Source organism: Quercus robur, chromosome 4, assembly GCF_932294415.1.
Source record: "Quercus robur chromosome 4, dhQueRobu3.1, whole genome shotgun sequence".
In the NCBI taxonomy this organism is placed as follows: domain Eukaryota; kingdom Viridiplantae; phylum Streptophyta; class Magnoliopsida; order Fagales; family Fagaceae; genus Quercus; species Quercus robur.
The window spans coordinates 25,173,114-25,197,853 of record NC_065537.1 but is presented as its reverse complement, the minus strand read 5'-3'; the positions used below and the strand labels follow the sequence as shown (position 1 = coordinate 25,197,853).

Sequence of the window (24,740 nt, the reverse complement as noted above, 5' to 3'; positions counted from 1 at the left end):
TATGCCTCTCTCACAAAGATCTATGGGTTAATCTATAAAGCTAGTGTAGTATATTAGTCTTACATGATATATGTTACTAGGTCCTAGAGGTAGAAATAACTTTGTAAACTTATAGCATCCTTTCTATGTCTTACGGGTAAGAATCTTATTGGATGCCATATAAATGTAATTTGGGATAATATTTATCTATAAGCATAAAATTATTTGGAAGCCAACTCGTACTAGGAGAATTAAATAATATAAAGATCTACATATTCGGCTTATTAGAATTGTTTACTAGGTATTGATTTTGGAGTACTTGATAAAGCAATTGAGTACTAGATTAGCTATAGTTTCAGAATAAGTAGTGAGATACAAATTTTAAGAGTGAAATTTATATTTTGTTGCTGCCTTAGTTTATCCATTCTTATTGAGTCGTCTTGTGCTTATTTAGGTTCTAGTTGATATTATTTCAGACAGTTGAGGTGAAGCTTGGTTTAACAACTAGAGGTAAGTGGACTTCAAAACATGACGTCTCTCAAGATGTATTTATCTATATATATTTGTGGTAAAAAAATATATATATATATATATATACATACATAATTGCAAAAGTAAAGTTTCCAAAAACTTATACCATTGTTAATGCTTTATACACAGACTTGAATTTTATTATTTCTTGTATATTACTTTGAAACTGTATAAGTTAAGAATGACTCAAAACTATATTTTTGTGAATGTATTTATTATATGATATATGGTTTATATTGACAATATTGTAATAAAAAAAGAATGTTTTCAAACAGTCAGCTAAACAGTCTGCAACATTTGCCAACACAGAGTTAAGTGTTGGTCTTCGGCCAAAGTAGTGTTATTGTGGGGTGGTGCAGTGTTATCGTTTGCTCTTTGGAGCCAGTGTTGCCTCTTTGAGGTTAGTGTTATTGTTCCCCGTGGGAATCACCCACTGAGTGTTTAGCAGCTTATATCTTTGTTTGGCTAATGTTTAATGTTTTCCATATCAAACTACTGTTATATTGTTATTGATCTTTATAAGTGGAAAAATTGTTTATCGTTATAATATATTGTTTCTACCTATTTAGTGTAATTTTTACTAACTAAAGTGGTTATTATTTTATTTAATAATTTCAGCGTTATAGTTAAATGTTTTATTCTTGACAGATTTACAAAGTATATTATATTATAGTTAAAACTATTTGTAAATGTTTTTTAAAGCTTATATTTTATCAATAATACTAATGTTTTGTTTTGAAAGACATCCTCATGTTATGTAGTTTCTTATTGGGCTTCTAGCTCACCCCCCTTTCTCCACCCTTTCAAATTAGAGCAGTGGAATATCTTTTGGTGGTAGATCATTGGAGACATGAATTGAAGACTTCTTTTGGAGCTATGTTAGTTGATGGATTGTTTTAGTATATTTTCTTAGGATAGTAAGTTTGGCATTTGTGGAACTCTTTGAGATTGTATTTGGAGACTTTATTGTTAAAGTTTTTGTTTTATGGATTTCATAGGAAAGATTTTGATTATTTGAAGTTTATTTGTTGATATTTAATTACGCTCTGTTCCATTATATTATTATTGATTATTTATAAGACAGTTATGCATCTAAATCCTTGGTATGGGTTTGGGGTGTTACACTCTCTCAGAGATAAAACTTGCAACTTACCGCATACTTTTACAGTACACTAAGAACTGAAGTTCACTCTAGCCTTCTATTTAGACATGATAATCATAGCATGTTAATATGACAATTCATTTTTAGGCAATTAAAGTACACATAGTGCAATGTGAACCATCATATTGGCTTTGCTCTCTAGCATGCTAATTGTACATGGAATAACTAGGAATTACAAGGCAGTCTCAACTCATTAGCAATAACTCAGTGCATCATAGACAATGTTATCTCAATGATAAAGGTCGAGAACAAATATATACCAGTTGGTGACTTAGCTATATTGAATGTATTAAATGAAAGGATTACAACTATAAACTTAGATTTTCAATACAATGTAGCAACTAATCAGCTCTACACTTTGCTAGCAAAATTTTGTTTTTCTAAAAGCACCAAGCATTTGGAGAAAACTTGGAAAGAATATGATTGTTAAATTACAGATTGTTCCAATATAACCACATGCTTGTAGCACCCCCCCCCCCCCCCAAAAAAAAACCCTCGTTTGTGGGCTCAAACTTCATTTTAATAGGCGAGGGCCAACAAGTGGGATTTTAAATGGGAGGTAGAGTGGAGGAAATAGGAATCAAATTCAAGACCACCTGCTCTGATACCATGTTAAAGTATAGATTGTCCGAAAAGTTTAATCTTCTTTGACAGGCTCCTTCTAAAAATGTAGGTTGACCTATACGGGAATCTCCAGATCTATGCTTATTTTCAACTCAAACTTTTTGTTCCATCTTTTTTCTCACAAATTTGCTTACAGAAATTTAGAAAGAGCATGAAGCTAAGTTTCTGTCAACTTATAGTAAAATGTAAAAGATATGGAGAACATAAAACTTACAATATCAACTTTATTTTTGACAGGCATCTTGACACAGTGCTGATTAGTCGAGTGGAGTTCTACTTCTTTAGCCCATACATCAGATAAGTTTGTAAAGGTGTCCCTTCGAGTAACATCATAAACTAAAACAGAAGAGGGATGGGTCCCATGGTGGGACCTATGTGTGGGACCCACTCCTCTTGTGAGAGGAGAGAGTATTGCTCTAGGAATACATAATAACTACCTATTTGAAAGATAATGATGGTTCAGGGATTTTGTGACTATTTTTTATGGCTTAAAGTTTGACGATCAAATACTCAAGGAAAAATTTTTAAGATCAAGTGCTGGATAAGGTCAAAGTAACATGCTGAACTATAAAAAGTATGATTCCTTCCCTTTTTGCTAATAATTCTGTTTATATTGTAAAAGGGGTTGTCTAATGCAGATCATGGTTCCAGGGGAGATCTATACAACATGGTGACTCTACTTAGTTATATATCAATTTTCCTTTAAACTATATAGCCATTGATGTAGATATGACAATTGTTGAGGATTTTCTTTTCAATTTTTTTATTGGTAATAATTTGTTTATAATTTTTATGGCAGCTCAATTTCACTTTTTATAGTATCTATACCTTAACCACATCAATTAATGCAAAATTTCTGTCTATTTTCCAAAAAAATACCTACTTTTTATTATTATTTTACATACACATTTTTACAAAACACTCATATTAGTTTGTCTATTTTACCATCTATTTTATTTAAATAATCATTTTCCTCATTTTTTTTTATTATTTATCTCAACTCTCTCTCTCTCTCTCTCCATTCATAATCTGAAACTCTCTCTCCATTCCCCATCTAAAACTCTCTCTCTCCATTTACAGTCACAAGCAACAATCCAAGCACCGGTCCACCATGGTTGAAACTCGCTGATCCACAAGCACTGATCCACCACGATTAAAACTTGCCAATCCACAAGCACTGGTCTGCCACAAGCACTGATCCATAGAGATTTGTTCTAGTCGACCCAAACATTCCGATCTCCTTCACAAGCACCAAGACTCGTTCTAGTCGACTTCCAAGCACCAACCCATAGCCACAAGTTCACAAAAATGCTCTCTCTATCTCTGTTGGTGTGTCTGTGTGTGGGTGTGTTTGATTTTTGGTTCATTTTGTAGTTGATTTTTGGTTGATTTTGCGGTGCTAGGTCTGTTGGTGTGTCTGTGTGTGGGTGTGTTTGTGTGTATCAAAGGAAGAAGAAGATAATGAGGGAGAGAAGATGCCTGAGTTGGTTTTGCAGATGGAAAAGAGAGAGAGAGAGAGAGAGAGAGAGAAAAGGAAAAAGGAGCGAAATGTGAAATTAATAAAATATTAGTATGCAAAGCTACAGTAACCGTGCATTTATGCACGGTACTGTAGCACTTTTGTATATATGCATAATTTTGCAAACATTGATGTGGGTGTTTTTTTTTTTTTTTTATTAAAATGTATAAAATTAACCACTTTTTGTATTTTGCACAATTTTGCATTGACTAATGCAATTGCTTTATGCAGTTTATCTACAAAAAGAGTTGTAAAACTTTAGCTATATTTTATAAGTGTTGGAGCACCACATCAGTAAGTGTATAATTATGTCTATTTTGCAACAACAACAACAACAACAACAACAAAAAAAAAAAAAAAAAAAAAAAAAAAAAAAAAAAAAACCCATTTTTTCTATTTTACACACCCACTTTTACAAAACACCCACATCAGTCTATCTATTCTAAACATTTATTCAATAAAATATTCATTTTTTTAAACTATCATCTCTCTCATAGACCCAACACAACCCATCCAGCCACCATCATCAAGCAACCAGCCTCCATCATCAATAAACTCAACCACCATCATCAAGCAACTAGCCTCCATCATCAACCCACCTAAATACCCATTCAACCCAGCTACCATCAATGAAATCCAAATATTCATCCAACCTAGCCACAGTGCAACAAGATCGACACCTGCCACTGTCCGGCCATGGAAGCTCTGATGCGTCAACGCCCACAATGGTGCGTCAACATCACACAAAGCTCATGAAGCTCTGATTGACGCCTTCAACATCGTACCCCAGGTGTGTCAAAGCCCACGATGCATAGCCCCGCTGATCTGTGGGTCCGATCATGGAAGAGGAAGCTTATGAGATGAGAGAAAGAGAGAGCTGAGAGGGTTGATGCAGAGAGAGAAAAAAATGAGAAAAAGAGAGACAGTGAGGTGAGAGTTAGAGGACCGATGAGAAGGAAAAAGAAAAAAATATTAAAATATTAAATGCAAAGCTACAATAACCGTGCATATATGCATGGTTACTATAGCAGTTTTTTATATTTGCACACTTTTACAAGGATTGATGTGAGTGTTTTTTTGGTTAAAATGTGCAAAATTAAGTATTTTTTGTATTTTTCAAACTTTTGCAACCACTGATACAGTTGCTCTTAGATATTTCTTTTGATTTTTGTTGGCTGAGTCTTATACAATTTTTTTTTTTTTTTTAAATGGCACAATGAAAGTCTTGCCATTTGAAGATTATAGTTCAATTTCTCATTTTGAAAATGTTGGTGGTAGAACTGTTGCCTTGTACTATGTGATGTTCACAATCTTTATGCTATTTTTGTGTTACAAACATCAAGAAAAAAGTTGCATACATGGTGGGGATGTGCGTTCTCTCTGTATATATCCTTATGCAAAGTTGCTTGCACTTCTCCTTGTAACTATATTTCTTACAAGATTTGGTGGATTAGCATTCTATGAAGTCAGTGAGAGTAGCTTTGCTGAAGCTCTTTGGCTTGCTTGGACTTTCATAGTTGACAGGTTTAGTACTATGCAGAGGGTTGTTTGTCTCCATAAGTTTATGAGGCATGTTGAAATATGCAATGATGGTTGGGCTTGTTTCTTAAGCTATCTCAAAAAAGGCGGATTCACTACGTACGGAGAATGAACTCGGCATATCCTCTTGTACAGATTTTGGGAAATATCTAGGAGTTCCTATCCTCACCAATAAAGGAAATAAAAGAGCATATAATTTCAGCATTGATAAACTTCGTGACAAGTTGGCATCTTGGAAATCAAAAAGCCTTTCCCTCGCGGGTCGTCTCACTCTCATTAATTCGGTCACATCTGCCATCCACACCTACGTCAAGCAAAGCACCCTCCTGCCTCAGCGAATCTGCAAGGAGATTGACCAAATCAGCAGAAATTTTCTTTGGGGTGACACCGAAACACATAAAAGCTCCATTTGAAAAATTGGACCACTGTGACTACCCCGAAATTCCTTGGTGGACTTGGTATCAAGAGAGCCTATGCTAGAAATATAGCCCCCCTTGCCAAAAGAGCTTGGGCCCTTCGAAATAATTCTTGTGAAATGTGGGCTTCAACTCTCCGCAACAAATATCCGCCCCACCACTCCGCATCCAAAAAAACTTCAGTTACATGGGATAGCCTCCTCAAAGCTAATCCAATCTGCTCTCTCAGCACAAGTTGGCGCTTGGGAGATGGAACCTCAACCAAGTTTTGGGATGACAATTGGTCTGGCAGAGGCACAATCCGTAGCATGATACATGGACCTCTTCACAGACATGAAAATCCACTCAAGGTTTATGATCTTTGGGACCATTTTGGCAACTGGCACCTTGCCAACTTATCCTTTCATCTTCCTAACCAAATTGTAGACATCATCCATGCCACCCCCAAGCCAACCTCTCTCCTTCATCCCGACTCCATATACTGGCTCCCATCTCCAAATGGTCAATTCAAGCACGGCTTACATTCTCGCTTGCGACTCCAATCCCAGGACTTCAAACACCAGTTGGAAATGGCTATGGAAATTGCCTACCCTCCCAAGAATTTCTACTTTTCTTTGGCTATCTTGCCACAACAGCCTCCCTACCAAAGCTCTTCTTCACAATCGCAAGATCACAAATGACCCCAACTGCCCCATCTGCTGCACTGCCCCTGAAACCCCCCTTCACATCCTCTGTGACTGCCCTACGGTCACTCCCATCTGGTCCAAAATCACCCCCAACCTCCCCCACCACTTCTACTCTTCGAACAACACTCTTACTTGGATCAGGAAAATGTCACTAGCGCAAGCTACCACTTCCCTCTTCTCTGATATACCCTGTTGTATTATATTTCCCATCTTTGTTTGGGCTATTTGGTCAACAAGAAATAAACCTGTCATGGGAAACTTCCCTTTCTCCCCCGACAACATCTTCAAAAGAATTCAATCTCTGTCCATTGAACTTTTCTCCACTCTCCCCCTCAAAACAATTAGACCGAGTCGAAAACTTTTTTCAATAGGATGGAAGCCTCCTCCCTTCAGCTTCTACAAACTCAACACGGATGGCTTAGCAAAAAGCAACCCAAGTGTGGCGGGTGCTGGTGGTCTCATCAGAGACTATAGGGGTAATTGGATAGGGGGTTTTTCTAGGAACATTGGATTCACTCACTCTCTTGCTGCTGAGCTTTGGGGCTTGTGTGATGGGCTTAACTTGTTAAAAAACTTGAATATCAAAAAATTGCATGTTGAACTGGATGCCAAAGTGGTCACAGAATTCATTACCTTGCAAAATGATAGTTCTCTCTCATCCCACCCGTGTAATTCTTTAATCTTTGACTGCAGGGTTGCTCATCCAAGCCTTTGATGAAGTGCTTGTCTGCCACACTTACCGCGAAGGAAACCACTGTGCTGACCTCCTTGCTAAAGAAGGATGCTCTCTTAGGGAGAATTTTCTTTTGTATTCTCACCCCCCTCCCCCTGTTTTATACCAATTATTGGCTGATGCTTGGGGTGTGGCCTACCCTAGACTTTGTAATTTCTAGTTTTTAATTAATGGTTCCTTTTAACCCAAAAAAAAGAAAAAAAAAAGGGAAATGATGAAATAAACCACATAATTAAGCCTGGACTTTCATGGTTCATTGAAATGAACCACATAATTATTCTTTAGCCCCCCTTTCTCTCTCTCTCTCTCTCTCTCTCTCTCTCTCTATATATATATATATATATATAAAGAACCACATGCTTATTCTTCAATGGAATGACAAATTGTTGATCTTCTTGAGTGTATTTGAGTTTGATGCACTTGCATAATCTAATTTTCATTGGCAATCTTCGAGCAATATCTAGATTTCCATTAACCTTTGGATATTGTTAAGATATATTCTTGAAGTGATTGGTTTATCGTGATTTAACTTTGGAACTTTTGAGATACCACCAATTGTTATTTACATATTACCAACAGTTTTATCTTTAAGAAATTAAGACATTGTTGAAAGCATGAACTTAACTGTTGAATTTTATGTCTAATTATGGTTCTTGAGATTAATTAGAATAGGAAAATGGGTTGATATGAATTATTGAGAGTTGCCTTGTTAGTGCAAGGTTCCTGCTGAAAGTTTAGTTTCAAACACATGCTGAGTGCATATGAAGTTATACTTGATGTTAGCACCCTTTTATAACATTTTTAGCATTTTGGTTCCAAAGTTATCGGATGGTATAAATTAATGACTCTTGAAAGGGAATCTGCAAAGTGCAATGGCAAACAAATGTACCTCATTTTGTTGATTTATCTCATTTCAGTTTTCTTGTTATATTCTTTCTTCCTTGGGATTAGCTTTTGCGGTACTAATTTACTCCAATTATATAATGAGAAATATTACTTTAAATGGTGTTGGTGCAAACACAATAATAATGGAAATAACACAAAGAGAAGCTGAATAATACTTCTGAATTTTATTAATTTAAAGAGAGAAATTACAAAACACTATTTGGACTGAGACACGGTACTCGCTCTCTTTAAGGAGATTCAAGCCCTTGGTTGGCTAAACTTTGTAACCGGTGCAGACTGTCTCTGACTTGTCTCCCCCAAGATACAACAGCCCAATTAGTGTCGTACGGCTAGAACAACCTCTACACAAAGTGTTCAATCCCAAAGCTCCACCAGAAAGAACACCCTTCCTTGCCAAGAACCTCTCCATTTTTATTTAGTGTATATTGTAGTTACTTGGATTAGTTCTAAATGAGTCTATTTATAAGCTCAATGGGCCTCACGAAATTACTACCTAAATTAATCTGATTAATTAGGTCCATTATAATGATGTAGTGGGTGTTACAAGATTAATTGTTGGATATTAATCTGATGGGCTGGAGTTACACAATTAATAGTGATAAGGAGTTTCTGAAGAACGAAAAGGCCCAAACGGATAGTCCATTAAGTGGGTTAATGGCTTTTCATTTTCCATAATAAAAATGGAGTATTAATTCGAGTCATTTACTCACCAACGGATATGGTAATTACTCTGAATGGGCTGTCAAGTAGGAGGATCCAAGAGACTGATTCATTTCCATTTTTGATACCTCCACCCTTCACCTCTCCCTTACACACGTATATAGTCCAATATTTGAGACAATTCATGTTAGCCCATTAATCACCACAATTAAAAAGAATAAAATAGTCTCTCTCCTTTTTAATGTGGGATTAAACATTTTCACTAACTCCTCATCTTCCATATTCACTCCTATATCTTTACATTTATGTTGTAACATTTATTCATTTTAATTATTTAATATTAAAATGCTCCAACACATGGTACTTATTTAATTCCAACTAATGTACCACAATCAATGATGGAATTATACTTGAACTTGGGTGGGTTGTGCCCCCTCCCCCACCCCCCACCCCCCAATTTTTTTCAATTTTTTTATAGTATATATATGTGTGTTAAATTTAGCAATTTGTTTCAATAAATTTTTCCTTTGCCACCCTCAACAATATTATTGATCTTTTTAAAGACTATAAAAAATTTTATTGATCTAAAATCTGAAATAAATTTAACAAGCTCAACAACAAAATTTACCAATAGCAAATTTAAGCCCAAACAACACCCCAAAACAAACCCACGCAAGACAAAAACAAAAAATAAAATAAAATAAAAAATTCCTAGCCAATTCTAACTAGTCTAAGTGAACACCCACATAGGGATGGCAATGGGACGGGGCGGGGCGGGGCTGAAGAATGGGGTCTTCGTCCTTGTCCCGCATGGTTTTGTCTTGCCCCATCCTTCCCCCACCTCGCATGACGAGGAAAACTTTCTCACCCCATCCCCGCCCCTTGGGGACCCGCAAAACCCCGCCCCACCCTGTAAAACTCTACTTTTTGTTAATTTGCCTTACAACTAGTACAATTTTTTTAATGAAACCTATTTCATTAATAAAAATATACTTGAAATTACAACTAAATTTATCCCATCAAATCAAATCAATTTTTAGAAAAAATTGAATAATATATCCAATTATTTAACAAGACAATCACAAAAAAAAAAAAAAAAAAACCCTCATAGTGTAACACATAACAAAATAAATGCAAAAAACCACATTAGGTAGAATAAAAAATAAAAAACTAATATTGATATGTTTGTTTAAATAGTAGGATTTTAGAGTATGAAAAATTTACAGTTATAACTCTTAGCAACGCGGGGCGAGAGGAGGGGGGGATAGGGAGGGGCGGGGTGGGAAAAACTCGCGTGGGGCTAAGCAGGGAAGGGCGGGTTAAGCGGGGCAGGGCAAAATTGTCATCCCTAGGCCTACACACATTTGACAACACAGAAGACACCCAAAAAAAAGTTTTTTTAAAAAAAAAAAAAACTTAACTTTATATTGAGAAGTGCTATGTCAATAACATTTTCATGACAAATCACACGCAGTAAGTTGTTATTGGTTCTAATTTAAATCCACATCTTAAATTACTTTTTTACCCACTCATAATAACCAATAATAACCTACCACTTACAATTTGTTGTGAAAAATATTGTGGACATAGCATTTCTCTTCTAGATGAATGCTTATTTAGAGCTTCAAAAAAAAATTGTTTGTACTTTTGCCCCCCCTAACTTCAAGTCCTAGCTTCATTCCTGATCACAATTTCTTCTTGATTTTAGTTTCCTCTCATTATAACTTGTAATGAATTATGTGTCCTATTATAATTTTCGTACTCCTTTCTTATATAGTAAAATTAGTGTCTTATTTAATGGTGCAATGTCTAAGTACTTCAACACTCAAATCATTATGTTTTTACTTTGTGTTATAAATGGATTATAAATCTAACCTTAATTGTTAATATTTTGTTAGTATGGGCCTCGCTCGTGCAGCCCAAACTAATAATCGAGGTATTGTGCATAACAGATGTCTTCAGCCATTCAAAATAGTAAGTTAGGCAACGTTTGAAACAATATAGGAAAGTAGCATCTCGAGTTTTAGAAACTCGAGATCCATATTAGAACTCGAGTCTGAAAGACTCGCTTTAGATTTCGAGTCTTTAAAACTCGAGTTTCATGCAAAAAAAATTTAACGTATAGTGGCATTTTTATGACTTACAGTGACGTTTTAAAACCCTATAGCGACGTTTTCCTGCAAAAAAAAATTTTTATAAGTACAGGTAGTCCTATAGTGGCGTTTTTAAGCCCTATAGTGACATTTTATAGACCTATAGCGGCGTTTTTATTCAATTTATGGAAATCGAGTCTTTAAAACTCGATTTTCAGCTTGATTTTTTTCCAACTTCCAACTAATCCACTTGCAAATCGAGACTTAAAAACTCGAGTTCTATCTTGGAACTCGAGTTTTAGACACTCGAGATGCTAGTTTTCAAAATTGTTTTGAAACGTGACAATTAACTAAAATTTTTAATATTTATTGTTATTTAGAAAAAAAATTCCTAATAATCTCTGTATAACTACTCAAACACCAACTTGGATTTTTTTTTTTTTTTTTTTTTTGAGAGAAAAAAAGCTTGGAACAGACCAATAGAAGACAAAATGGCATTTTGCTTCTCTGGTTTTGATGTTAAAAATCATGAAAATCTCTTCATACTCCCTCTAGAGTATTATATATTTTCTATGATGAGTCAAAAGCCAAATAGATTGATATAAAGTGAAATTTGGAACAATATTCATGCATTTGTCATCATCAAATGATAACAGTCAACTCAATTTATCCCCTCATAGACTAAAGTAAACACGTGTAAGCATTAATCTCAAAATAGTTTCCTCATGGATAATTTGAGCCAAAAAAGACATTTGCTAGGTATCTCTACCATGAGATTATACGGAAAAGAGACAAAAATCTTCACATATAAATAATATAAATTCAAAATCAACATAAATTAGGTCACATGTTATATGTCATTCGTTGAATACCAAATTTTGCACCTCTTTACCACCATTATAAACTTGATCACTTCACACAATGATCAATCTTGCTCTCGCTTTACATCTTATTATACAGTCATATAATCTAACAATACAGAGAACCAATTGTGTAATCCCAAAATGGAAAAATAATTTTCTAAAATTAAAAAATATAGCCATTACATCGTAAATTCTATAGCATCCCAATTAGAATACACACATGAGCATAATAGTTACATATTGACATATATAATTCATTTCTTGTGGTGAATTAGACTAATACATTATATCTTATTATGCTCATCAACAATACAATGATCAACTACTCAATATATATATCAAGTGAATTCATGGAACAAATTTCAAGATGATATATATATATATATATATATAATATATATATATATATATATTCACCAAATTTATTTTCATAGAATTAACACGAAACGAATTATATTATTATATATGTCAATATGTTACTGTTATTGATTAATTCTAAGCATGAGGTATTTGTCAAAGTATACGAAACAATACGAAAATAAGGTCTGTCAAAATTGATGTCAACAAACAAGTTGGAGTCTATATTTTTAGATAAACTGAAGTAAACAAATGAAAAAAAAAAAAAAAAAAAAAAACACATGCGCTCAGGTTCGTTCATATCCAATAAGCCGACAATGTAATTCCTCAAATTAATTGAAAAGAAATACTTGAAAATTCATATCCAATAACCCATCTTCAAATTACTTGAAAATTTATATCCAATAACCCATCCTAAATTACTTGTAAACTATTACTCGAAAATCTATAGATGTCATCAGACCCATGTCATCGATCGGACCCATATTCCCAAAGGCTTATACTGTCTCAGGACTAGTTATAGGAATCATGAGTATGACCCACTCAAGCTGTGCTGGATCTTCTTCATCTTGACCAATGGGACGAGGTAATAATTTTTTAAAAACCCTCCCAGACTTTAAGTCAAAAATGTGAACGTAGTTATCAAAGTATTTCAAAAAATAGATTGCATTGGGCTTAACTCCTCTTTTGCTGCAACACAACATATAGCCGAATTGTTCACATGCCCGAATAAAGGGAAAAAAACTGTCCGCTCCCCTAAGTCATGAACTGGCACCCATTCGCGCGTAGAAAAATCCATTCTGAAAATCAGAAAACGAAAAACCAAATTTGGATTTTCTTCCACACTCATCTTCACAATATATAGCAGCTCATTATCAGAGTCAACAAGATAATGATCTATCGAGTGATCTCCAGATGATTTAAGAAAGTCGTTTCTTGTAACTTCTGTAAACTGAAGATCTGTTCCTACGATCTGAGCACTAAACAACGCATATATATGAGGATGGCCGAGCATTTGTAGTGCGGTATCCAACTTAGTCAGAAAATAAATCCTCCCTCCAAAAACTGTCGCAGCAGCTATTTGAGTCACTCGGTCAGACTCAAACAATTGTTTCTTGAATTCTCTATCCCCAGGCTTGCAATAAAAGAATTCAAATGTCGCACAGTGAATGAAAAATACGTGGGTTCTAATTATTTGTTTAAAAAACTTATTGGGCTTTAGAGTTTTTACACGAACTTACTGACTCTTTAACTTAGAATGTCAAATAAGTGGGTTCGGGTTGGGCATATATGAGCTGGGCCCCCTGGCTTAATTTTATATGGGCTTCACAATTCATTAAAAAAATAAAAAGGCTTTTGGGCTGATAGTACACGGGCTTAATTTTTATATGGAATTCACTACTCATAAAAAAATAAAAAATAAAAAGGCTTTTGGGCCCCTTGGGTTTTTGGGCTGATAGTACACGGGCTTAGTACATCATTCAGAAAATGGGTCAACCAGACCCGGCTTCTCCTTTTTTTTTTGGGTAAAAAGGTTTCTCCTCTATTGACTATTCTAAAACTCTTCCTCTTCCCCCTCCTCCTCAGAGACTCAATGGCGATGGTTCGGCGGATTTTATGGAATTTGAGCTCAGTTGCTGCTACAGGAAGTGTATGTGGTCACCTTTCTAATCCATTGCTAGTTTTCCCAAGTTCTCCCCCAAGATCTGCAGAGCCTGAACTAAATAATTTGGTTGGGGCTGGTTATACTGCATTTGAAGATTCTGTTTTAATGGACTTCACAAATTTAAATCACCATATGGGCTGATGCAGGCTTCAACTTTTTAAGGGGGTGGCGCGTGGAGGTCCTTTGGGCCATAGGTTTAAGGGTGAATAGATTTGTGGGTTGTGACTGCGCTTTAGAAGGGAAGTGTTTGTGTGTTTCGAATTGAAATCTGCAAAGTGGTTGTGTTTGTGGTTGGTAAGATAGTAAGCTATGTGCATGATGCTGAGTTTAGATATTCATATTAGTGTGTATGTTGTGAATATAATTTATTGAATGTTAAAGAACAGAGTAAATATGACAATGGTGGTAAAAGTAAAACCATAAAACACTACACTAAAATAAGTCTATTACATCAAGTGTTAATACAACAAAATTAGTATAGTGGTATTAGACATAATATCACATCTAAAAATCAAAAGTCGTTGCAATAGTAACTTAAAAATAGTAAATTATTACATTAATAATAATTAGTTGTAATAATTTATAATTTTCAGTTGCAATAGAGATTTTAATACTAAATTGAATTTAGAAATTTTTTTTTATAACTTAAATTGAAGAGATCAATTTTTTTTAATAACTTTAATTGAAGAAACCATTGTAATAACTTGATACCAATTATATATTTTGTGATATATTATAATAGATCGAAATTTCAAAGAGATGGCTTATTGCAACAAATTTAACATTGTAATAACTAAAATATCAATTATTTTACAATCTATTGCAATGACAAACATGAAGTTGCAATGAATATATTATTACAATGATCTAATTCCAATTATTTTACAATATATTGTAAGAAAAAATATGAAAAATTTAACTATTACAATAAATATACCGTTGCAATAATTTGAACCCAAATTATTTTTGTCAATTCTTTACAATCTATTGTAATAAAATTCATGAAATAATAGCCTATTGTTACAAGATATTCGAAATAATAAATTGTTTATTGCAATAGCAAATACATTATTACATCAAAATTTTCACTAAAATATTTAAAGTTTATTGCAACAAAAATTTTTTGTAGTACAAACTTATTACCTCAAATTTTATTGCAACACTTCGCATAAGCTATTGCAATGACTTCGATGTTATTGCAATGATTTTTTTTTTGTTTTAATAAACATTTTTTGTTGTAGTGAAAGTATATCCAATAATACTTGAAAAGAAATACTTGAAAATTCATATCCAATAACCCATCTTCAAATTACTTGAAAATTTATATCCAATAACCCATCCTAAATTACTTGAAAACTATTACTCGAAAATCTATAGATGTCATTAGACTCATGTCATCGATCGGACCCATATTCCCAAAGGCTTAAACTGTCTCAGGACTAGTTATAGGAATCATGACCCACTCAAGCTGTGCTGGATCTTCTTCATCTTGATCAATGGGACGAGGTAGTAATTTTTTTTTAAACCTCCCAGACTTTAAGTCAAAAATGTGAACGTAGTTATCAAAGTATTTCAAAAAATAGATTGCATTGGGCTTAACTCCTTCTTTTGCTGCAACACAACATATAGCCGAATTGTTCACGCATTAATTGAAGAAATCAATTTTTTTTATAACTTAAATTGAAGAAATCAATTTTTTTTAATAACTTAAATTGAAGAAACCATTGTAATAACTTGATACCAATTATATATTTTGTGATATATTATAATAGATCGAAATTTCAAAGAGATGGCTTATTGCAACAAATTTAACATTGTAATAACTAAAATATCAATTATTTTACAATCTATTGCAATGACAAACATGAAGCTGCAATGAATATATTATTACAATGATCTAATTCCAATTATTTTACAATCTATTGTAAGAAAAAATATGAAAAATTTAACTATTACAATAAATATACCGTTGCAATAATTTGAACCCAAATTATTTTTGTCAATTCTTTACAATCTATTGTAATAAAATTCATGAAATAATAGCCTATTGCTACAAGATATTCGAAGTAATAAATTGTTTATTGCAATAGCAAATATATTATTACATCAAAATTTTCATTAAAATATTTAAAGTTTATTGCAACAAAATTTTTTTGTAGCACAAATTTATTACCTCAAATTTTATTGCAACACTTCGCATAAACTATTGCAATGACTTCGATGTTATTGCAATGATTTTTTTTTGTTTTAATAAACATTTTTTGTTGTAGTGAAAGTATATCAGGGAAAAGATATATAGTTTAGAATAACTGGTTATGATGTTACCACTGTTTCTGAATATCTCTTGAATGATTGTGGTAAAGTTTTGCATATTGTCAGGAATAACGAATAGGACAAAAAAGTTTGTTAGAGGTAATGGGAGAGCAATCGTCTGTTTTTGCAACTCAAAATTGTCACCAAATCACGAGCCCTGGTAACAAACAAGTCAATTGCAAATTCACTATGAAGTAGCCTATTCTTTCTATTTTAAGAAAACAAAAAACTTTTGTATTGTTTCACATCTAATAAACTGGTAACCTTGTTCTTAACCTAGTCCAAGCTTGTTTTAAATATATTATTATTATGTCATGAGCTCTTGTAGGTTGGGTCTATATATAAACAATGTTTTGCACCTATTGGTTTCACCATCCCTTGTTTAATATAGTTGGAGTGTGTAGCCAATTTATCAAAACCGACTATCTAATTCTACTTGTTGAGTTTTATCAATTACTAATCCAACCCAACCACCTATGTTTAATATATATTTAAAAATATATTATAAAAAATTATTATTTACTTTTTGACCCCTCTTTCTAAATAAAATAAAGCCCGAAGTTCCCCTAATTTCAATCTCCTTCTTATGCACATAATTATTTAGTTATAAATTTGTTCCTATTTGTGGTGGTGTTGTACAAATGCTCAATTTAATAATAATAATAATAATAACTAGTCGCTAACCCGTGCGATGCATGAGGTAAGTGGATCCGGATCCTCTCCATTCCAATATGAAATGGAGAGTGTCCAGTTAAAGGCTGAGATTGATTTAAAATCAATCTATGGCCTAAAATCAGCCACGCCATTTAAAATACACTTAACAGAACAATGAGTTACTTAACGTTAGTTTTCAACGTTTCTTCTCACTTTTTCTATCTCTCTCATTCTTCTGTCTCTTCTCACTTTCTCTGTCTCTCTCATCAAAACTCCATGGCTCCTCTCTCTCACCTCAACCGAGTTTCTCCCTCACTCTCCCTAGCGCTCCACTCTCTCAACCCCGACTGCGCCTCCACCGGTCTCTCCACCTCCACGCTTGCTCTCTGCCTCTCCCTCAACCCCGTCACTTCCCGCATTCCCAACTCAAACCCATAAGCAAAAACAAAGAAAAAACAGTATATAGTGACTCACCAGCTGAGATCCCGACCCCACACACTCGCACCCTTTTTAGACCCAGATCAGAGAGAGAGTAAGGGTTGGGGTTTGGAGAGAATCGGGTGTTTAAGTGAGAATTTGATGCTTTTTAGACCCAGATGGGTTAGGGTTTGGATAGAAACGGGTAAGAGAGAAGTTGATGCTCAATCTCCATGGTTACAGCTAGCAGCCACCGTGTTCCGCTCCACCAATTCCGACGGTGGCTCTGGTAAAGTTCCCCTGTCTTTCTCTTTGATTTTTCCTTCTTTTAATTTTCTCAACAAAAAAGAAGATTTTTTAATTTTTTGTATTGTATTAGGATTTCGTTTTCTTTTGATAAAGAAACTGAATTCCCTGTTGTACTTGGGAAAAAAATAATGTGAAATTTGTGTTATTCGGTACAGTTTGTGTTCAAGTGAAAATACAACAAAAAAACAGAATCTATATGTATACTAAAGTAAATAATGATTTACCTATGATACTAAATCTATGATTTTTTCCTCTGATCCTGATTTCTTTGCCTAAGAGTATCCATTTCTTATTCCTTAGTTTCTTTCACTGAAACAGAACTATGATTCTTAGCTTGATAATAATTTCTTAGTTTGAAGTTTGTCACAATGGATCAGTTTTTTCTCGTTCCCTATGTTACTATTGTGGTTTGAGTTGTGAAATGCACTGAAGATGTTTGAGAAAATATACCTACTGAAATCCAACTTATTTGGTCTTGGGTGTCTGTGTTTCCCTAGGTTATCAATTAAGTAGAGTAGTGTATGTGTTCGTTTTGACACTTTAATGATCTAAAATCTGGTTTATTTGATGGAAAACCAAATTGTGCAAGTATCTTTGTTAGTGGATTTGTAATAAGAGTGTTGTGCATCTGTCTCCTTATGTTCTAATTAATTGGAGTAATAAATGTGTTTTTGTCACATTTTTGAGCCTATAGAGTAAAAAATTTTCATTTAAAGTCATAGTATCAAGAAATATGTTAATGTATGTAATTATTTGGCCTAATTAAACAGCCATGTGATGCATCAGTAAGTATTGGGCTATTGATTCACTTTTGGGCTATTGATGTGGTTTATATACTGTTCTTACAATTAACAGCTCAGATGCACTATTTATTTATTTATTTTTCAAAATTTTTTTATGCTGACGTACTGATGAGTTTAGCTCCAGCAAGTGCAGAAAAGATCTGATGAGGAAGTTGCCAAAATTTATATATGATGAGGAGAAAACTTTGGAGGTGAGAAGCTGTTCCTGCATTTGCAATCCTTTAAATTATTCATTATGTGTGTATGCATGTTTGTTAATGTGTTCAGCTTTGAAAGTAAAGTCTTTTTGGTTACAAATAAAGGCCTAGTTATGGTTGGTTGTCACAAGAAAAACAAGAAAAATATAATGGTTCGTATGTATAAGTAAGCTTTATGAATTGTGCTTCAATAAAAAGAAACACTGTACAAATTGTTTGTGTTAACTTGTATTTTCATCCTTTTTTAACTATTATTGATATTGTTTTAGTTATCATTTTTTTTAAAATGTTTGCAATGCATTGATATTGCATTGGTGGTGTGATGACTACAGAGAACCCGCAAAATATTAACAGAGAAGATTGCTCAATTGAATTCAGCCATAGACGATGTTTCTGCTCAACTACATGGAGATGATGCCCCTAATGGAGTTGCAGTGAATTCAGATGAAGTTGGAGCTTCAATGTAACAGAATATTTGTTGTTATTGCCATATAAATCATCACTACTTACGTGTGATTAGTACTTGAAAAACAATGTTTTGAATCCTTTATCCCTTTTAATTTTCTATTCGGTTAATAAATTCAGGTTGATTGTACTTATATAAAAAATTTACTAGAAATGATAGAAAAATATGATTTGTTTCACAGTAATTTTCCCTAAGTAGTAATTATTTATATTTAGGTACTAATTGTTCTCTCACATGGTATTCTCACATTCCTACAATAGAGTATTGTGGATTTTTTTTTCCCACACAAACAGTAGCAGATTTTCCACCTGAGATTGCACACTTGAGCTTATGAATAGTGCAATGGTTTTAACTCTCTTCCTTTCCTTTTTCTTGTTTTGTATTAAAATAAAATTTCAAAGAATCCTTAGCTGTTAGTGCTTAACTTCAAGATGCATTCTATTTGTTGTTGATGGATTTCTAATAATAATTTGATTTTTAACTTTTGGCTTTAGAAGCATCGGTCATACAGCAAAAATTGAAGCACGACCATTCTCAGTTGAGGAGCATCTACAGCATCTACTGTAAATTTGTTGTGGCTGGCAGTATTCCACCTCATATTACTTATCTTAAAGAAGTAAAATTGCTGCACAAGTAATATATAACCGTGCTAGTTTCTCCAAGCTATGGCCTTTGATTTTGTTAGCAATAAATATGTTAGGATTACTTTTAAGTATCTTATAAATCTTTAAGAAACTAATCCTTAATTGCTTCAGTGACTCCAAATCAGTCATCACAAAGTACTTATATAAAAGGCACAACCAGGGCGAATAAAAGCTAGTAATTTCTTCTCAAAGACAAGCTCATAATTATGATTCTTAAAGACAACAAAAATTCATTGAAATTTTTATCCACGACCAAATGAACAAAACCCAAAACAAAAAGGCTTTATAGCTTAGCTAAATTAGCTTTACAATATAAATATGTGATTTCAGTGTTTCAAGAAAACCAAAATAGCTACATCTTGATTTTGATCCCAACTAAAATAGATACGAGTCATGTTCTTTATATCTAAAATTTCATGAACAATTTCTCCCAAAAAAAAAAAAATGAAATCGTGAACAAAGCCAGCTTCATGGTCTTCACAAATCCCTCCAGCACTCGCCTTTTCTCGCTCTCAGTGATCAAAAGAAGAATAGCATACCTATAATCATGCCATTCAACCTGACAAAAGAACAAAAGAGTGATTTCATTGATAAACATATATCAAAATTTCCAAAAAACTTGATCTAGCAGTAAAGAAACTTGGTAAATGATAATAAGACCAAAAAAATTTCCTATCATGCATTACTTTAATGGTAATAATAACTGCTGATCACCACCATCACATCCATTTACAACTAATCCAATCGCCTTGAAGGACTTGAAACTTTTATGGGAACAGCTAAAACATAAAAATTAGATCAAGCAGGGATTCGTTTGCTTCACAGTGTGTAGCTTGAAAGTCACAAGCTTGAGCTATTTGTATCAAGCCTCTTTGCTACACAGAACTCCAAGCCATAATTCAACTAAAACTACCTAAATACTCACAAGTTGATCATGATAATGGAATTGTACCCAAATACTGCCCATGAATTTAGCTACAAGAAAGCATGACTCTAGTAAACAAAGAACTTTATTTTTTCTGTGCAAGAAGTAGTGCTGCAAGTTTGCTTACACTTTGGAAACAAACAAGAGAGTCCCAAAAATCAACCAATATCTAATAAGCTATGATAAATCCTAAAGCCCCCATATCTGCTAACTGATAAGGAGTATAACCAAATCATAAGTAGAGCTAACCTTATAGCACTTTGACGCCTGTTCTCACCATTGTTTCAAATGAAGCTAATTTGTGATCAAATTCAACAAACTATTCTTCTCAATTATAGCCAATGGCCTTTTGGCCACTGTTTACAAATCAGATTTTTCATGAAAGACATAAAACAAGCACAAAATAAAAATTCAACCTTTAGCCAACTAAAAACACATTTTGAAGAAATAACACTTTGGAAACAAACAAGATAGTCCGAAAAAACAACCAATTATTAAACCAGTATGTACTAGAACAAGATAAATCCTAAAGCCTCCGTATCAATCTAAGATATCAGCTAATTGCTAAGGAGTACAATCAGATCATAAGTATAGCTAACCCAATGGCACTTCACAGCTCCCTGTATGAGGGAGTTTGACCATCAGTTCTCACCAGTCTTTCAAATAGATCTACTTTGATCAAATTCAACAAAACTATTCGGCTCAATCATAGATTTAGTATCATAGGTAAATCATCATTTACTTTAGTATACATACAGATTCTGTTTTTTTGTTGTATTTTCACTTGAACACAAACTGTACCGAATAACACAAATTCCACATTATTTTTTTCCCAAGTACAACAGGGAATTCAGTTTCTTTATCAAAAGAAAACGAAATCCTAATACAATACAAAAAATTAAAAAAATCTTCTTTTTTGTTGAGAAAATTAAAAGAAGGAAAAATCAAAGAAAGAGACAGGGGAACTTTACCAGAGCCACCACCGGAATTGGTGGAGCAGAACACGGTGGCTGCTAGCTGTAACCATGGAGATTGAGCATCAACTTCTCTCTTACCCGTTTCTATCCAAACCCTAACCCATCTGGGTCTGAAAAGCATCAAATTCTCACTTAAACACCCGATTCTCTCCAAACCCCAACCCTTACTCTCTCTCTGATCTGGGTCTAAAAAGAGTGCGAGTGTGTGGGGTCGGGATCTCAGCTAGTGAGTTACTAAATACTGTTTTTTCTTTGTTTTTGCTTATGGGTTTGAGTTGGGAATGCGGGAAGCAACGAGGTTGAGGGAGAGGCAGAGAGCAAGCGTGGAGGTGGAGAGACAGGTGGAGGCGCAGTCGGGGTTGAGAGAGTGGAGCACTAGGAAGAGTGAGGGAGAAACTCGGTTGAGGTGAGAGAGAGGAGCCATGGAGTTTTGATGAGAGAGACAGAGAAAGTGAGAAGAGACAAAAGAATGAGAGAGACAAAGAAAGTGAGAAGAAACGTTGAAAACTAATGTTAAGTAGCTCATTGCTCTGTTACGTGTATTTTAAATGGCGTGGCTGATTTTAGGTCATAGATTGATTTTAAATCAATCTTAGCCTTTAACTGGACACTCTCCATTTCATATTGGAATGGAGAGGATCCGGATCCGGAGTAAGTAAAATAAAAAATAAAAATAGTTATTATTTTTTTGGAGTAAAAATTAAAAATATTTATTTTGCTTAAAGGTTTATGACTTGCCTTAAAAAAGGTATGACTTGAAAACAATTGAAATTGAATGAAAATAAGTAATTTTATTCAAAATAAAGGTTTAGAAAACTCTTTTTCTTTCATTTTATTGGTTCCACATAACACATATCAGCGTGGCTCACAACAATTTCACTATTCTATGGTGATGACTTCAAAAAAAAAAAAAAAAAAAAAATCTAATACAGTCACTTTTCTTTTTTTCTTTTTTTCCAGATTGTGAGTTCTTTAATTCTGTTAACATTAAACCTAATAAAAAACTTACATACCTTTTTGACAAAATAAAGCCAAAACCCAAGTTTTGAAGGCACTCCAAGAACCAAATCAATGCAATACCTTACCAATGTGAGCAAATAGGAAGAGGACATGCGGCATATGAAGAGACTAAGAAAAGAAGTAGTGGATGGTGGGAGTGTGTTATTGTATTTGGCTAGAAGTCAAACATACAACCATGTTGATTACCACATAACAATACATTGCAGAACAATATAAATTGCAAAACACAAACATAGAAAATTCATCAAATATTAAATTGTGAAAACATACTAAATAAAGAATAAATGCATCGATAATATAAAAGACTATAAATAAATTTATTTAGTTTATCTAAAAAGCCAAACAATCATCATTAGAACAACCAAACATCGTTAAAAAAAAAAATAAAAAATAAAAAAAAAATTAAAAAAAAAAAAAAAAAAAAAAAAAAAAAAACAAAACAACAACAACAACAACAACAATTCCATTCAAACTATGAAAAGAAACTACCTTTAGAAATTACAGTAGATGAAGAAGAAGTAACAACGAGAGCCATTTGGTGTTGAGAAATTTTCTCTAACAAACTTTGTTTAAGGATTTGGGTTTGTGGGTTTTAGATTTTTCTGTTTCGATTTAAGTTCTAAAAATTTCAGTGTGTGGTGGTGAATAATGAATTCGGATTAAATAAGGAACCAAGGGGGGAAAGGCGTGTTTCAATTTGTTTATGTGATCTAAATTACTCTTGCAGAAGCCATGTAATTATGGGTGTGAAAAATTGTAAACATAAGTCCTTATAGAATTTTTGTTATAGAATTTCAGTTGAAGTAGAATTTCAAGCTCTTGAAACATATATTTGATAGAGTTTTACTTAAACTAAACTATTGTAACACTTGATAAGATAATTACACGTTGAAGAAAAATAATAAATATATAAGATATAAAACCTAAAAGAAAAAGAAAATAGTGATGACGTGAAAAATTGTAGGAGTTTCAAAGGTTTCGGTTTTATATAATATATATATATATAGATAATAATTATTATTATTAAAAAAAAAATCCAACCCATGGGTCCAACCTGATCCACGTGAGTTGGGTTGAACCTTGTGATGGGTTGGATTTTTTTAACCCATCATGTTGGATTAGATTGAAAAAAAACCCCTCAACTCGACTCAGCCTGCCCACACACACCACTAAATACAGTAACTCAAGGTCCTTAACAGAAGTATAAAAAGTTGACAACAGTACATCTTCCAAATATATCATTGAAAGTATTCGGTGGTGGTTCTAGTAATTTTTTTTTCAAATGTAATTAAGAAACTTAAATTAAACAAAATTTAATAATAAAAAAATAAATTAAATATATTAAGGTATCGACATAAAAAAAAAATGCAAATATATGAAGTTTTATAATTTCTTTCTACAAATTTCCATATTTTGAAATCGTTACATTATAGTTCATTGTTATCTTTATCTATTGTCAATATAAGTAAATGTGACCATTTTATTTTGTTAATTAAATTTGTATAAAAAATTTTATTGGTATACAATTGTCATTTCTACTTGTCATTGTTTTAATAAAAAAAATTAAACTAAATGACAAAACTCAACTAGCACTATATTAATTATTGACCCACACAGTCACACTTATCTATGCGTAAATAATAAATTAAGTGACTCCTTTATCAATCAAATACTTGATTAATCACATTCTCAAGGAAAAAAAAAAAAAAAAAAAAACCTTGAGCAATCACTAACTTTCTTAAATCAATAATTGTATTACAAAAGGTTATTATAAGATGACAATAATACACACACATGTAACAAATTGTCTTTTTTGTTAGAGGTAATGGGAGAGCAATCGTCTATTTTTTCATTCTCTAGCAGCATTCGTATTATCTTATATGATATAGTCACACGACTCACACCAATTGCATTAGTAATTAATGACAAGTCAGGTTTAGTACATTAGGGGTTGATTGTTGTCGTTAATTTATAAGTTAGATAATATGTTGAAGCCCACTAATAAGCAATCAGTTTTATAATTTTTGTTCAATCACATAAAAATATGCATGTATGGTCATATCATAGATCGATGATGTTCTCCAACAAACATCACAGCTGAGGTCTTTTGATTTTTGTCATGTGAATTGAAACTGTAACAAAGTAGCTGATAACATCACAATTATTCACAAGTTCCCAGGCATGTTGGATGGTCAAGGTTAGTATAGATTAATGATTCTTGGGCAACACAAGTTTATGGCTCGTCTAGCTAGTGACTTATTCATCTAAGGAACAAGGAAAA

At 33.3% G+C, this 24,740-nt stretch overlaps 2 long non-coding RNA genes across 2 annotated transcripts; one reads left to right on the top strand and one right to left on the bottom strand.

Annotated features, from left to right (window-relative positions):
• Positions 1–18,360: 18,360 nt before the first annotated feature.
• LOC126720979 (uncharacterized) lies at positions 18,361–19,017 on the top strand. The gene is made up of 2 exons (XR_007653759.1): positions 18,361–18,421; positions 18,760–19,017. It is a non-coding gene; the product is annotated as an uncharacterized LOC126720979 (long non-coding RNA).
• A 777-nt stretch (positions 19,018–19,794) lies between these two features.
• On the bottom strand, positions 19,795–22,081 carry LOC126720978 (uncharacterized). The gene is made up of 2 exons (XR_007653758.1): positions 21,434–22,081; positions 19,795–20,096 (listed from the first exon to the last, which is right to left on the bottom strand). It is a non-coding gene; the product is annotated as an uncharacterized LOC126720978 (long non-coding RNA).
• Positions 22,082–24,740: the final 2,659 nt, after the last annotated feature.